This window comes from Emys orbicularis, chromosome 7 (assembly GCF_028017835.1).
Source record: "Emys orbicularis isolate rEmyOrb1 chromosome 7, rEmyOrb1.hap1, whole genome shotgun sequence".
Classification (NCBI taxonomy): domain Eukaryota; kingdom Metazoa; phylum Chordata; order Testudines; family Emydidae; genus Emys; species Emys orbicularis.
The window spans coordinates 130,464,782-130,479,044 of NC_088689.1; positions in this window are offsets into that span (position 1 = coordinate 130,464,782).

Here is a 14,263-nt window from a genome sequence, read left to right on the forward strand (position 1 = left end):
CCCGTTGGGCTAACAGTCTGTGGGCAGAGCAGAGCCCGTGGGGGGCAGAGGGAGCAGTATCTAATAACTTTATCCATTGCTTCCCAGTGAAGAATCTTTAGCTGATGGGACGAAGAAAGGTATATATTGCCCTGTCTTAAAGGAAATAAAACCCTTAGTCCTCTGCTGCCTGTAACAATTGTTAACATACTTAGCACCTTGGTAGCAGTTTGAACTCTAGATCTCAAAGTCACTGTTATTAGGCCCTATGCTGTTTGTGGTGCAGTCGTTTGGGATTTTTGCGAACTGCAGAAAACGGGCAGTACCCAGATGAGATGAGATGGGCATTTAGGAAGGGGGCATGTCACGACCCAAGCTGGAATTGTTCGACTCTTCCCTACAGCAGACTGACTGCTGTGTGGTACAGTAGTGTCTAGAGGCCCAAGGCAAATCAAGGACCTCCTGCAGCAGGCTCTAGAGGCAGGCCAAGGGGATTTGAAGCCTGTCAGCTTAGCCGCCTTTGTCACATTCTCCCTGCATCCTGGTCTCTCCTGCCACGATGGCACTGGTGGTTGGCGTTGATATAGGTGCCCAAAGTGCCATTGAGCTCTCTCGCCCATAGATGACATGTAGCTGATGCACAAACAGAGCATTTCCCAGCAGAAACTCGGGGAGATTCGCTGGGCCACAGAACATACGAACGGCCAGGCTGGGTCAGAACAAAGGTCCATCTAGCCCAGTATCCTGTCTGCCGCCAGGTGCTTCAAGTGAGCCATCTCCTGTTGTCCAGTCCCAGCCTCTGGCAATCAGAGGCTTAGGCACATCCGGAGTGTGGGGTTGCATCTTTGCTAATAGCCATTGCTGGACCTATCTACCCTGAACTTATCTAATTCGTTTTTGAACACAGTTATACTTTTGGCCTTCACAACATCCCCTGCAATGAGTTCCACAGGGTGACTGTGTGTTGTGTGAAGAAGTACTGCCTTGTGTTTGGTTTAAACCTGCTGCCTGTCAATTTCATCAGTGACCCCTGGATCTTGTGTTATGTGAAGGGGTAGATAACTCTTCCCTATTCACTTTCTCCAAACCGTTCCTGATGTTCTAGATCTCTATCAGATCCCCCCAGATGGAGCTGCAGACTGTGTGCTGAGGCCTGGGGATCTGCCCTGCTTTCCCAGCCCCCGTGAGCGCTGGCAGTCTGGCTCTCTTTGCTATGTTGGGAAGTCCCCTACGGGGCTCCATGTTTGCTCTGGAGATACTGTTGTTAGGTGTGTAGTGTTCTCGGTGGGCCTAGTATCGCCAAGTGGGTGGAAGGATGAGCTCCCTGCCCCAAAGGGCGTCTAAGCTAATGCTAGGCCAAACCCACACTCAAAGATCAGTAAGCCACGGAGGGGGAAGGGCATCTTGGGGCGCAGCTTCCCATAGGCAATCTGCGGGAGAGCTGATCACATTGGGTTTGTTAGGAACGAGACGTGAATGAAGTGGCGTTCACAGGAGGGCTGGCACCAAGAGGGCTCTGCATGTCTGGCCACTAGCCAGCTCTGGGCGTTGGGCCCCGCTGGGTCCCCCTGTAGCCGCAGACAGACTAGAGATGGGAGAGACCTCGCTGTCCCCTCCATTTCCTCTTCCCTTGGGTGACGTGCAGCAAAGGTGCAGTGTTCTCTGCACCACCACTCACAGTCAAGAGGTGATCTGAGAATTCCTGCTCACGCCAGACCAACTACTGACTGTCTGCAGTGACAGGAAGAGACCTGTGCGCCTCAGGAGGTTCCCCTGCTCCTGCATAGCTCCGCTGGGCTCTCCAGCCTGCGGGCCCAGCCGTGTCCAACCTGAGAAGAGAAGTGAAGCAGGAGAGAGCGATCACGAGGCTGGGTCTACACATTTTCACCATTGCAGCACCACAGCTGGCGATAGCGCTCATGCTCTAGCATAGATGAGGCGCTGCACTAACCACTGCGTGGTCTGGGCTTGCTCTGAGCAGGGTTAAACATCTCAGTGGGGAACCTCCAGCACGACATCTGCACTGGGGCTTCCATCGTTGCTTCCCCCGGGCGCATGCGCAGTTCTGAGAGCTCAGTGCAGCGGGAGCCAGCTCGGGCTGCTCCCCTGCCCTGGGGAGTCTGCAGGAGCAGCTGGCCCCTGGTGCAGCAGGGAGACCAGGCAGGGCTTGCCTCAGGAGGGTGACTTTGTTCTGACACTGCGGGTGCCAATGCCAAGTGGCCCGGTAGCAGGGAGGAACCACTCCAGCCCCAGCAGGCAGCCCCGGTTCAGGGAACTCGGCAGGGCAGGCAAAGGAGACGCAGCATTATTAGGAGTTGGGGGCACATGGCTCAGCAGGAGATGTTGGGGTGTGGTGATCAGAACATCCTGAGGGTCTCCCCCAATACGCAGATCTGCTCACCTTCCCCTGACGCAGGATGTGGTGAGGGCGTGTGGGCTGTCATGGACTGGAACCAACTCAGAACCAGACTGGGCACTTCCTGCTGAGACAGCAAAGCGAGGGGGGCACTAGGCCAACAAGCCAACACAGCCTGGATCCAGACCCTTCTGCAGGGTCAGTAGTGAAGGCTGCCAGCCCTGCGGGAGGCAGGGAGAGATGTATCGTCTCCAAAGGACACGCAGGAAAACGAAGGGCCAGACAGAGTAGTGGCAGAGCTGGAATAGAGCCCTTGTCCCCTGCTCTGACTGCTAGACCGAACCTAGGAGTCCTTACGCCCAGCCCTCCTCTGCCCGCTAGGTAATACTGGCAGGAGAAATGATGAGCCACGTATCAAGTCATTTTGCACATTGTATTGAGAGCTTTTCCAGAGGCAGGCACACGTGGCCTGAAGGCCACAGAGCAGGAGAGAGCTGGGGGAGAGCGGTCTGCCTGCAGTCACACAGCTACATGCCGGCAGGGTGGGATCCTCGGGATCGCATGCTGGGCTAATGGGGCTCAATCTTCCTCCAGGAGGTGCCGAAAGAGCTTTGGACGGACACGATATTCCCGATGGCTCTGGCTGCTTGCTCAGCGGGAGTGATCGTGTCATTCCAAAGCAATTTCTCTCCAGCGGCTGGCTGGTGGCAGGGTCCCTGGAGTCTGTCATGTTCCAGCTGAAATCACCCACATGGCTGCTTCTCCATGGAAGCACCACGCTGCCCCCAGCTGTCCTGACAGTGACTCCAGTGTCACCCTGGTTCCTATGTCTGGAGCTCTGAGAGCAGAGAGTGCCCCTTCCCCAGCCCCGTTTAGAAGGGACGAGGAATCTGACAAGCATGCTAGCTCCCCGGGCTTGCTGCTGCATCTCACTGCTACCATGCCCATGGCACTAGCTTAGAGGCTCTGGCTGGAGCTTCAGGACCTCACTGGTCTTCCCCTGCCTTAGTTTCCCGTTCCTCTCAACTGCTGCTTCCAGCCCAAACCTGGATCCACCCCCGCCCGCCCAATGCCCGTGAGCACCTCGTTCAGTTGCTGTCTAGGAACATTTCATCTGCCCTCAGCTCTTTGCTTGTCCATCTGGGGACTGAGGCCAGGCCGCTTTGAAGTCCTCCTGCCCAAACTCTCCATCCCGGGCTGGAGGGAGCCTCCGGCTGGGGGAAGAGGAATTGGCCCTGGGTGTATCCCTCCTGCCTGAGGCTGATGCTGTTTCTCAGGGGAGAGGCACTGTGCGCTTGCTCTCCAGTCTGGACTCACCTGTGCCTAGTTGAGCCCTGTGGCATCCCCTGATTTGGGACCTCGGGGGTCTGCCACGTCACGTGCGCCTGTGTGACACCTGCACAGAGGAACTGCTACAGACCGTGCGGTCACCCACTAGCAGGCAAGGCCAGTCCGTTCTCCAGGAGATAATGGGAAGGTCCTTGTAGACACGACCCTGGGCTTTTCCCATCCACATCCCCCCGTGGCTCTGCCCAGGAGTTCTCTCTCTCCCAGTGCTGGGCTGGCCGGATCCCTCCTGCTATGTCCCTTTTCTGAGCCTGTGGCGCAGAGCTGGGGAAGAGCCCGCCTCCCCCCAGCCTGAGTTACACTCAGCAGCGGGAAGCACGTGCATGTGTCTTGTGACTTCAGCCTCCTGCTGGGGTCCTCTCTGGCCTGCTGCAGGTGGCCACATCCACATTGTGGCCGGCAGCTGGTGGCTGCTGCTGCTGCAGAGACTCTTCTGGTGGTTTCTCCCCAGGAAGCGCGCAGCTATCTTTAGCTAGCAAGAGCACGAGACCGCAGGAGAGCCCTCTGGACTCAGCCTCCTGCTGCTCCCGCTGCTCAGTGCAGGCAGTGAGGAAGCGGGGCCAGCCAGACCTCGCTCATGTCAAAGGGGAGCCCGGCTGGGTGGGGAGACGTGGACTGTGCCTCTCCCCGACACAAGCAAGCCCAGATGCGATCTGGGACCTGCCTTTGAACTGCAACTAGGTTCAGTTTGTGGGGTGCCCGCTTTGCCCCACCCAGCACTGCTACACTGGAGAGGCAGTGCCTGGGGGGGAGTGTGCGGAGTCCTCTGCGGGTCCTAGCTCAGGGCGGGGAACTGGCCACTTTATCCAGCAAAGTGCTGAGTGCCAGCCTGTCTGGCTGTCCCCTCCTCCCCAGGAGTGGGGTCTCTTGGCTTTGTTTGAAGCTCCCTGGAAGACCTGTCTGCAGCCAAGCACCCGTTGCAGTAACCGTTGGGTGGGACTAGAGGTTTCTCTTTCGCTTGTTCAGGCCCTGCCTTCACTTCCTGTTTCTCCCGCCTGCAGTCTCTCTGCTTCCCCAGCACAAGGCAGGCAGCCACAGTGCAGCACTTGCTGGGCTCATTCATGGGAGGGGCTGCCCAGAGCCGCAGGGGCCCCACAGCAGGAAGGAGCCCGGGCAGAGCTTAAAACTCCTGACGCCCACCACCTGGGGTATCCCAGTCTCCCTCGTTCTGCTGCTGTGCAGAAATACCAGCCCGCAGCCCCCTGCTCTTCCAGGCCGGCCCTGCCGCCGCCTCCTAGCCCTGGCCCGCAGCCCCCTGCTCTTCCAGGCCGGCCCTGCCACCGCCTCCTAGCCCTGGCCCGCAGCCCCCTGCTCTTCCAGACCGGCCCCTGCTCTTCCAGACAGGCTCTGCCGCCGCCTCCTAGCCCTGGCCCGCAGCCCCCTGCTCTTCCAGACCGGCCCCTGCTCTTCCAGACAGGCTCTGCCGCCGCCTATTCCAGACCGGCTCTACCGCCGCCTCGTAGCCCTGGCCCGCAGCCCCCTGCTCTTCCAGCTCTCCCACTCCTGAGCAGTTGGCCCCAGTTGTCTTTACAGAGATTTTTGTTGCAAGATGGAAATAACCAAACTCCCCTCGATCCAAGAGGTTACCGCGTAAAGCCATTGGCCTCACTGCCCAGCTTGGTGCATCCTGGTGCTCTCGCCCTAGCTCGCGACAGGAACGTGTGTGGTCTGTGTTCCTGTCACCACTACGCCTCCATCCCACCCACCTCTTGTCCTGTTGTTTAAAGCAGCCAAGTAGCTGGCTGTGTAACTACCTGAGACTGGCCTGGCTCTTGTGGGATACACAGAGACCAGCAAACCATCCAAGGGCCCTTTGCTCCGAGAAGGCTGTTAAGGGAAGGAGTTACTTCTAGTCCATTAGAACAAACCATTATCCCAAAGGAAGAGACTTGCATTCTGTAACCCAGGAAGACCTGGTGCCTACCTGTAGCATGACCAGATGTCCCGATGTTATAGGGACAGTCCCGATATGTGGGGCTTTTTCTTATATAGGTGCCTATTACCCCCCACCTCCTGTTCTGATTTTTCACACTTGCTATCTGGTTACCCTACCTTACCTACCTGTCAGTAATGCTCCTTGGAGTAGTGTCTCTGGGGCCGGCAGAAAGCTTGAACGTGCATATGATGCCATGAGCCCTTGGTGTGAGGTTGCCCCAGTGCGGGATGGGCTGACAGATGCCTGGGCAGGAGAGCAGGTAACGAAATCCAACCGCAGCTGGAATGCTCAGAGGAAGACAGCTGCTTTTGGGATTCCGTTGCCCGCTGTCGTGCCATCAAGTGGGCAGGTGGGTATCCGGTGCCACAATCCCCAGGAACCAGGCCCAGCAGGAAAGTCCATCTTCAGATTCCTGGGGTGGGTGTAGAGAGACGGACTAACACCCCATAAAATAGCAAGGCTACAACAACACTGCGAACAGTCAGGCCGTCAGCCTGAGACTCCCTAGTGGGATACTCCCAGGAAAGGACGATCACTTACCACAGCTGCCAACAGCGGGACCCACACGAGGGAGAGGTGGGAACGTCCTGAACTCACCCAGCAGCCTCTTCCCAGGGTCCATGAGCGTGCAGCAGATCACTGTAGGAAGAGGAACCCCTCCAGAACCAAGCCCTCAGGAGCATGGGTAGTTAATGCTGCAGACCCATCACCGTCATGCAAACTAGCCATAGAAGCAGAGACGCCTCTGACCCCAGCAGAGGGGCCGAGGAATGGAGCCGTCCCACTCGCTGCTGGAGCTGTGAGCTGCTCAGACTTCATAAGCTAAGCTGCTCTGCACAGGGTCAGCCGCTGGGTTTTAGAAATCCAGGGAGCTACAAGAAGTGTTGATGTAAAGTGGTGCTCTTCCCTCGGGGTCATTAGTGAACCCAATGTGTGACCGTGGCGCTCTGCGGCCTGGGCTGCTGGAGGTGGCCTCTTTCCAGTAAGCCCCGCCCAGGGGCCTGGCCACGCAGGGTTCTTAAAGATCTCCTGGCACGTGTCCTGGCCAAAGTACCATTTGGGTAATTATGTTCTGCTAAATTCCTTATGCCCTTCTTCTTCACTCCCCCCTCCGAGCTGGTGCTGGGCGCTGTTAGAGAGTGTCTGTGCTCCACCCCAGAGGGGGCTGCAGTCTGATGGTGGGTGTAGTGATCTCTGTGAGTACATGCATGGTTTGTAAGGGGTTGGCGTAGGGAAGGAGCTGTAGAGATACAATTATAATGGGGGGAGAGGGATCTTGCAGCAGGAGGCTCTACAAGGAACAGGGCCGAATCCCTGGCTCTGGGGCGAAGCCCAGCCAGCGCAGTGCTGGGAGATGGTTCGGGTGAGGGAGTCAGTGTGTTGGTGGTAAGAAGAGGCTGGTAGCGGCGCTGCTGGCCTGGCTCTGAACAGGGTGGCTGAAGCTGCAAAGCCAGACAGCGGAGAACAAAGAGATCACCTGGAGGTTGGCTGGGTGGGCCAGCCCTTTCCTAGGGAAGGAGCATCTGGCATTGTAGGAGAGGCTTGTTTAATGACTGGAAACCTGAGACAGCCCCCCACTCCCCCTGTCCTTTCATCCTGGCTTAGGCACCTGTGGCTCCTGCTGCCAGCGAGGAGGGGGCCCAGAGGTGTTCAGCACCTCCCACAGGCCGTCTGGGCTCACACAGCGAGGGGAGAAACAGGCAGGGCTGCTGGTTTGAGCTGGGGCGCAGGAGTCAGGGTTCGGTTGCCGATTGCTGAGCAGGGAGCAGCACCAGCGCTGGTAGAAGGAGGGGACAGCCCAGGGAGGGTCTGTGAGGGGGATTAAAGGGAAAGGGGGGGTGACGATCCCAGAGGAATTCCTGACCTGGCCTCTCATCTCTTCTGCGCCTCTCTGAACGTTTCACAGACCGTCGCTAGCAAGGTGTGACCAGCCCTGACAACCACATGCTGCTCTGGCCTGCGGATCACTGGCCTTCCACTCAGCAAGGGGATCCAGTGGCTGTGCCCTCATTCGGGGCTCTAGGGGTCACCTGCTGCGCATGGGGTGGCTGGATCAGAGCAGATGGGAGGAGGAGCAGGAAGCGAAGTTGCTCCCCCTCCCCCACGTGCCCAGGGTAATTCCAGGGCAGGCTCTGAAAACTGGCACAAAGTCAGCTGTGACCAGTGCCCGGACTCCTCGGCAGGGCATCACAGCCACAAGCTGGCACAAGGCAGGGCTTGGCTCTGGGAAAGATGGAGCTTGGAATCGGCTCTGCCCTGGACCGTCTGCCACCCCAAAGGCTCAGGCGCTGCCTCTGCGTGGGTTGTGGGAGGCAGGTGCTGGCGCTGAAAGGGGCTGTGGAATGCCAGGTGCCTGGGTCCGAGCCCTGGGGCCTGTGAACTGTGGCTGGCTTCCATGCGGCTCGTGATGTAAGGGGCGAGTCCCCTGGGCTTAGTGACTGGGGTGCGGCGCCAATGGGCAATGCTACAAGTGCAAATCCCAGTGCGTTGGGGGTGAGAGCTGCCCTGGGATTGACACTAGCAGCAGCACTGTCAGCGCGAGGGCAGGGGCCCCTCCTGCAGACCTTGGGCGCTGCGGTTGGTGTGAAGCATGCAGGTGAGGGCAGTGGGTTCTGCCCGGGGAGGCTGGTGGCCATGCTAATCATGGGTTGTTACTTGGGTGAAGGTGTTCGCTGGAGATGAGGGCACGGCGCAGATACCTAGGGAGAGACACTCAAGGTTCTCTCTGCCAGCACCATTGCCACCGCGCCCCCGCTTCTCTGCACCCCCCTCAGCTCTCTCCAGGCCCCCTGGCGCTGCCCTGCCCCTCTGCCCCCCTCGCAGGCACTGGCAGGGCAGGCTCTAGTGCAAATGTTAGCAAGCTCAGTGGAGCGGAGCAGCCAGGCACTGAGGAGCCGCAGCTGTCCAGTCCGGCTTCTCGTCAGGCACAGCCCAGTCCTTGCCTGGCTCCCTGCTCTGTCCCAGGACTCCCTCTGCCCTGCCAGGAGAGGGCACCACGCCCAGGCCTGCTCAGGTGACGCTCGCCAGACAAAGAAGCTGCCTTGTTAGTGGAGCTTGTCTGCAAGCTCCCTCCCCTGACAAGCCTGTGCTGCCTGGCCCTCCGGTGTGGGGAGGGCCTGCCTGGCTAGGTGAAGCGGGGCAGCCTGTCTCCTTGGTCTGCGTTGTGCCCTGGCCCACTGCTGCAGTACCTCCAGCCTGGGCCACCCGTCCCAGCCCAGCGCAGCCAGGCTGAAAAGCGCAGAGTGTCAAATTGCAAATACCTAAGTGTTATTCAGCTGTCACTGGATCCTCCCAGGATCCTTCCCTGTAACCCCTTCCCCTCCCCAGCAGGAACACCGGGCCGGGGCGGTGGGACATGGGGCGGCAGCTAACCACACATACACCACTCCCTATCTAATCCCCCAATGGCATCAGTGCGGCTGCAGGCTCTTTGGAGCAGGGGCTCTGCTGCCTATTTGCAACTCTGGAGTGCTGTATAAATAAGACATCATCACTGTCACCTGGGCCCCATCTCTGCCTGCCCCAGTGCGACAGGGCCAGGCAACCTTGCCCCCTCCACGGTGCATGCTCTGTCACCTGGCTTCGAAGCCCCCACCCTGCCCTCTGCAGGCTGGGCCCTTCCCCACGGTGGGGCTGAGAGCTCTTGGCAGGCAGAGCAACTGCAAGGAGGAAATGCTTGTGGGGAGCTGGGAAACAGGAACTGGAGAGTTGGTGGTGTGTGGGGCAGAGGGGACTTCAGACCAGCAACAGTCTCTTTGCCACTCGTTTCATGTTAGCTAGCAACAGCTTGCAGGGACAGCGCAAAGCGCCCAGCTCAGCAGCATGCACCAGTTCACAGCACAGGCTGCAAGGGTGCTCACTGTGTGGGCAGATCCTGGCCACTCTGGTCCCAGCCTCTCCCAGTGGGGGGCACCGTGGGAAGCGGGGCAGGAGCACTGGCTGTGAGAGGATCTCCCAGCTACTCCAGCCCCAGCCTCTCCCAGCAGGGGGTGCTGAGAGGAGGCAGGGAAGGAGTGCCAGCCGTGGGGGGAGCTCCTGGATACTCTAGCCCCACCCTCTCCTAATGGGGGGCACTGAGGGGAGTGGGGCAGGAGCTCTGGCTGTGGGGAGAGCTGCTGGCTACTCCAGTTCCAGCCTGTCCCAGCACGGCATGCCTGACAAAGACAATGCCCAGTGTTTCGCCTGTAATGAAAGAGGAGCCGGGGATCAAGCAATTTTTTTACTTTCATAACTGACGCGGCAAGCACAGAGGTGCCAGGGCTCTGAACCGCCAGGCCCGGAGGTGCCGGGCTCTGAACCACCAGGCCCGGGGGGGGGGGGGTGCCGGGGCTCTGAACCGCCAGGCCCAGGGGGGGGGGGGGGTGCCGGGACTCTGAACCGCCAGGCCCGGGGGGGGGGGGGGGGCGCCGGGACTCTGAACTGGCACAAATTAAGCACCGCAAGTGCCTGTGTTGGTAAAGTGTTCAGCAGGTCCCGCCCTCCGTGCCATGGGTCAGAAGTGGGGCTAGGCTGGGGGGAATTCCAGCCCAAGGGAGGAGTGACTAAGCTAGCGGTGTCTCCCCTAGCCCGTGTATGCCAAGCGGTGGGTCACAAGAAGGTTTTAGAGGGGTTCCCATGTCTGGGGCTGGATTAACCCATGTGCAGGCCGAAGGGTGGGGTGCCGGGGCGGAGGGTGCATGGATGGGATGGTGGATCGCAGACACTGCCATTGGAGAGTGGCCTTAGTGACCAGTTGGGGAACCAGCGTGTTACCCCCAGGGCTCTAGTCTGGCGGGGAGAGAAGAGACGTGCTCAGCACAGCCAGCGCCTGCCGCTCGGCCATTCCACCCGTGGCACAGGCCTGGGCTCACCGTGGGTGGACGCAGCTGGGGGAAGTGCCCTCCCGCATGGGGGTGAGAGGCTGGGGGAGGGAGGGGCAGTGGAGAGGAGAAGGGGTGAACCAAAGCCCTCCTGTCCCCTTGGCCAAGGGCGCTGGCTTCCCAGCCTGGGCACAGGTGGGTGGGCAGCCTGTGCGCGCCTTGCCCGTGCGCTCCGATTCATTTCCGCCCGGGCTCCCCGCTGGGGGCCACACCCCAGCTGTGGTGCTGCCAGCTTTCTCCTGCCCCCAGATACATGGCAGGGCCAGCCCAGGGGCACTTGGCTCCTCCACCCCTCGGTCGGTCGCTCGGTCAGGAGCCCTGAACACCCCCGGGCGACAAGGAGCAAATAGGAAACCTCTGGGTGGATTCAAACCTGCACCGCAGCAAGTGCTGGACAGGGTCAGGGATCGAATGCCAGCTCCCGGCTGTGCCAGTCAAGTGCAGCGCTCCCAGCCAGGGCACAGCGCCCTCCTCTCACCTGCCAGTCCTGAGGGCGGGAGCGTTGTCCTGTGCCGCCATCCTCGGCCTGTGCCGGGTTCGGGATCTTTCCCCAGCCCCCCCGGGTCAGACTGGGGGCTGCGTGGGGTCCTCTGGGCACCAGGCTCCCCCGCTGTGCCCCAGCCCCAGCCCAATGCTGCACTGGGCAGGAGGCAGCCGGGCAGGCCAGGGACAGGGCTGTGCACGCTGCTAGCTGAGCGTGGAGTCCGCTTGGGTGGCCCCAGGCTGCCCAGAGACAGGCGGGGGGGGGGGGGGGGGGGAAGCCGGGCTCCTTCCCTCCCTCTCCAGCCGGTGCCCGTCCCCACTTGCCTGGCTGCCCCTCCAGCTCCGGCTGTTTTATGCAGAGACGCCCAAGGCAATTCCCCCTCGGGAAGCCCAGGGCAGCCAATCCTGGACCAGCGCCCCCCCTCCAAACTTCCCCTTTTCAAGCAGCAGCAGTTTCACTTTTGCTATGCGATTACTCTGCCCTGCTCCACCCTGTGCTGCCTGGCGGAAGGGCAGCCCCTCGCCCTGTCTCCCTCCCCTGGCAGGCTGGGGGCTGGTCAGCCCTGGCCGTGCCTTAGGGGGACCAGATGGCCTGATTTTATAGGGACAGTCCCGATTTTTGGGTATTTTTCTTATATAGGCTCCTATTACCCCCCCACCCCCCCATCCCGATTTTTCATATTTGCTGTCTAGTCACCGTATCCTGCCTGCCCCTCGCGCAGGGCCCAGCTCTTCCGCAGTCCCTGGCTGCTGCCTCAGGGCGCGCGGGGGGCCCTGCTGCCCCTGTGAGCAGTGAGGGGCCAGCCGGCCATAGGGGTCCTGGGGCATCTGGCCAAAGGCCAGGGGCTGTTGCCGGCACTGTCTCTCCATGGCTTTGGCACAGTTGTGTCTGGTGCCAGACTTTGGGTCCTTAGCCAGCACCAGGGCTGGGGATTTCCACCTACCGCACCATTTACAAACCAAATGAGCTGAATGTTGTGATTCCCACTGCCCCTTTGCTGGGACCACATGGGCCTGTCTCCCCAGAGCTGCAGCTGGCCTCAGCACCATTGAGCTCGGGTGATAACAGAGCCAAGCTGGGTTACACCCCGTCTAAAACCTGTGTTCAGCCTGGGAATGGAGCTGGGCTGAGACGTTCCTTTAACCCCATCATGGCCACTGCCAAGTATTCAAACTGTGCTGGCACAATCCTGCACGCAGCTGAAATCCCCCTCCCATGTCGGCCTCCCACCCCCTGGGGGGGGCTAGACCCTGCCATTGGGCTGCTGAGCTCCATGAACCTACCACCATTGTACACCATGCTCTCGCCTGGTGCCACCCCCCGGTGCTGCCAGGGTCGCTGGGCCTTCAGGGTTTGAGGCTGGGGCCCCACTTACCCAGCCATCCAGGAAGCTGCAGTGTGTGTGCCCATCAGGAGCCTTCCTTCCCAAGAGGCAAAGTGAGCCATAGGCTGGGCTGGGCCGGAGCACGCGTGGGGAAGAGGGGAACACAGATCTAGGTGGACGTCTACATTGGACTTGACCCAATGGTTCACTCCACTCCTGGTGTCTGAATGCTCTGTGGCTGGCTTCGCTCCCCTTGTCCACAACTAGGAGCCACCAGTGGGATGTGCCCGTGGAAAAGGATTTCCAGCAGAGACAGGGAAATGTTAATACCTTGTACAAGGCACTGGGGAGACCTCACCTGGAATGCTGGGTACAGTTCTGGTCTCCCGTGTTTACAAAAGATGACTTCTAGCTGGAACGGGTGCAGAGAAGGACTCCTAGGATGAACCGAGGAATGGAAAACCTGCCTCATGAGAGGGGATCTTGGCTTGTTTAGCCTGACAAACGCAGGCGAGGGGAGAGCTGATCGCGGGCTATAAATCCAGCCGAGGGGTAACACCAGGCAGGGAGAGGAGTTAGTTCAGTTAAGGGAAAGTCTCAGCTGGAAATTAGGAGAGGGTTTCTAGCCATCAGAGAAGTGACGTTCTGGAGCAGCCCCCCAAGGGGCGCAGAGGGGGCAGAAAACCTAACTGGCTTCAAGCCTGAGCTTGATACGTTTTTGAGGGGATGGTGTGATGGGGCTGCCTCCGATGGCACGTAGCCGATCTGCGACTGCCAGCAGCAAGGATCCCCCGGGCCGGCCGGAGATGGGACACTAGCTGGGGAGGGCTCTGAGTCACTGCAGAGAATTCTCTCCCAGGTGTCTGACTGCTGGGTCTTGCCCATGTGCTCAGGGTCTAACCAATCACCAGATCTGGGGTCAGGAAGGAACCTTGTGCTGGTCCCTTCATAGCGCGGCCCCCCAGGTAACATGGGGGAAGAGCTGCATTCCTCACAGGGAACTTGGAGAAATGTGTCCTTTGGGAGGCTACCACAGCGATGGGGCCATGGAAAGGCCTAGAAATAACTATACCCCGAGCCCTCTTGTATACGGTGCCAGGGAAAGCAGCTGGCGCGCAGAGCCCCCGTTGTGCGGCGCTTTCAGGGCTGGCTAATTGCAACTCGTGGCATTGGGAGCGACGTTTCCGCCCTGGTGGGGTGTAGCCAGGAGGCGCCGAGGTGCCTGAACCGCACAAGTCAGGGGAGGCGTCTTGAATAACACTGACTGGCAGAGAGGGACGGAAACTGGCACATGGGGCCTGGCCCAGCCCAGCCCTGCTGCTGTTTTACAGGGACAAGCAGGGAAACCTGAGCCCGAAATCCAAGCGGATTAGCTGGCTTTGGTTTCTGCAGTGGCTCAGGTCCAGCTTGCAGGTGTTCGGTGGGGAGGGGCGTCTGCCCCCAGCTTCACCCACAGCCACTTTCCTGCTTTCCCAAAGCAGCCCGAGGCTACTTGGACCCAGTCCAAGCCCCTTGCAGACATCTTGGGGGGAGGGGCATCATGGAGGTCATTGTAATCCCCTCTTTGTCCCGACAGAGCCCAAGCGATGCCCCTCCGTCCCCGGGAGGCTGCTTCTGGAGGGGTGGGGGTGTCTGTGAGGCACAGACTCTGGGCCAGAACGCAGCATTGAACCCAGAGCGTTTTAGCCACAAGGGCAGCCTGCCTGCCTAGCCACGGCCCACGGGCTTGTGCTGAGCACCCGCAAACCCACACCCCAGGGCCTCATGCGGGACACGGTGGTTCAGCCGGTGTGATGGCGCCATTTGCAGGCCAGAGCGTCTGTCCCTCCTCCAGCTGAGTGCAGGCCTGTTGGTGAGGCTGCAGCCCGGGGGCTCGGACGGTGTGCAGTGCAGCAGGGAGAGGAGGCTGGCTTTCCGGAGCAGTGTGCAGACAGGCTCCATTAGCCTTTCTTTGTCCTCGGTGAGGAGCGTGTTCAGC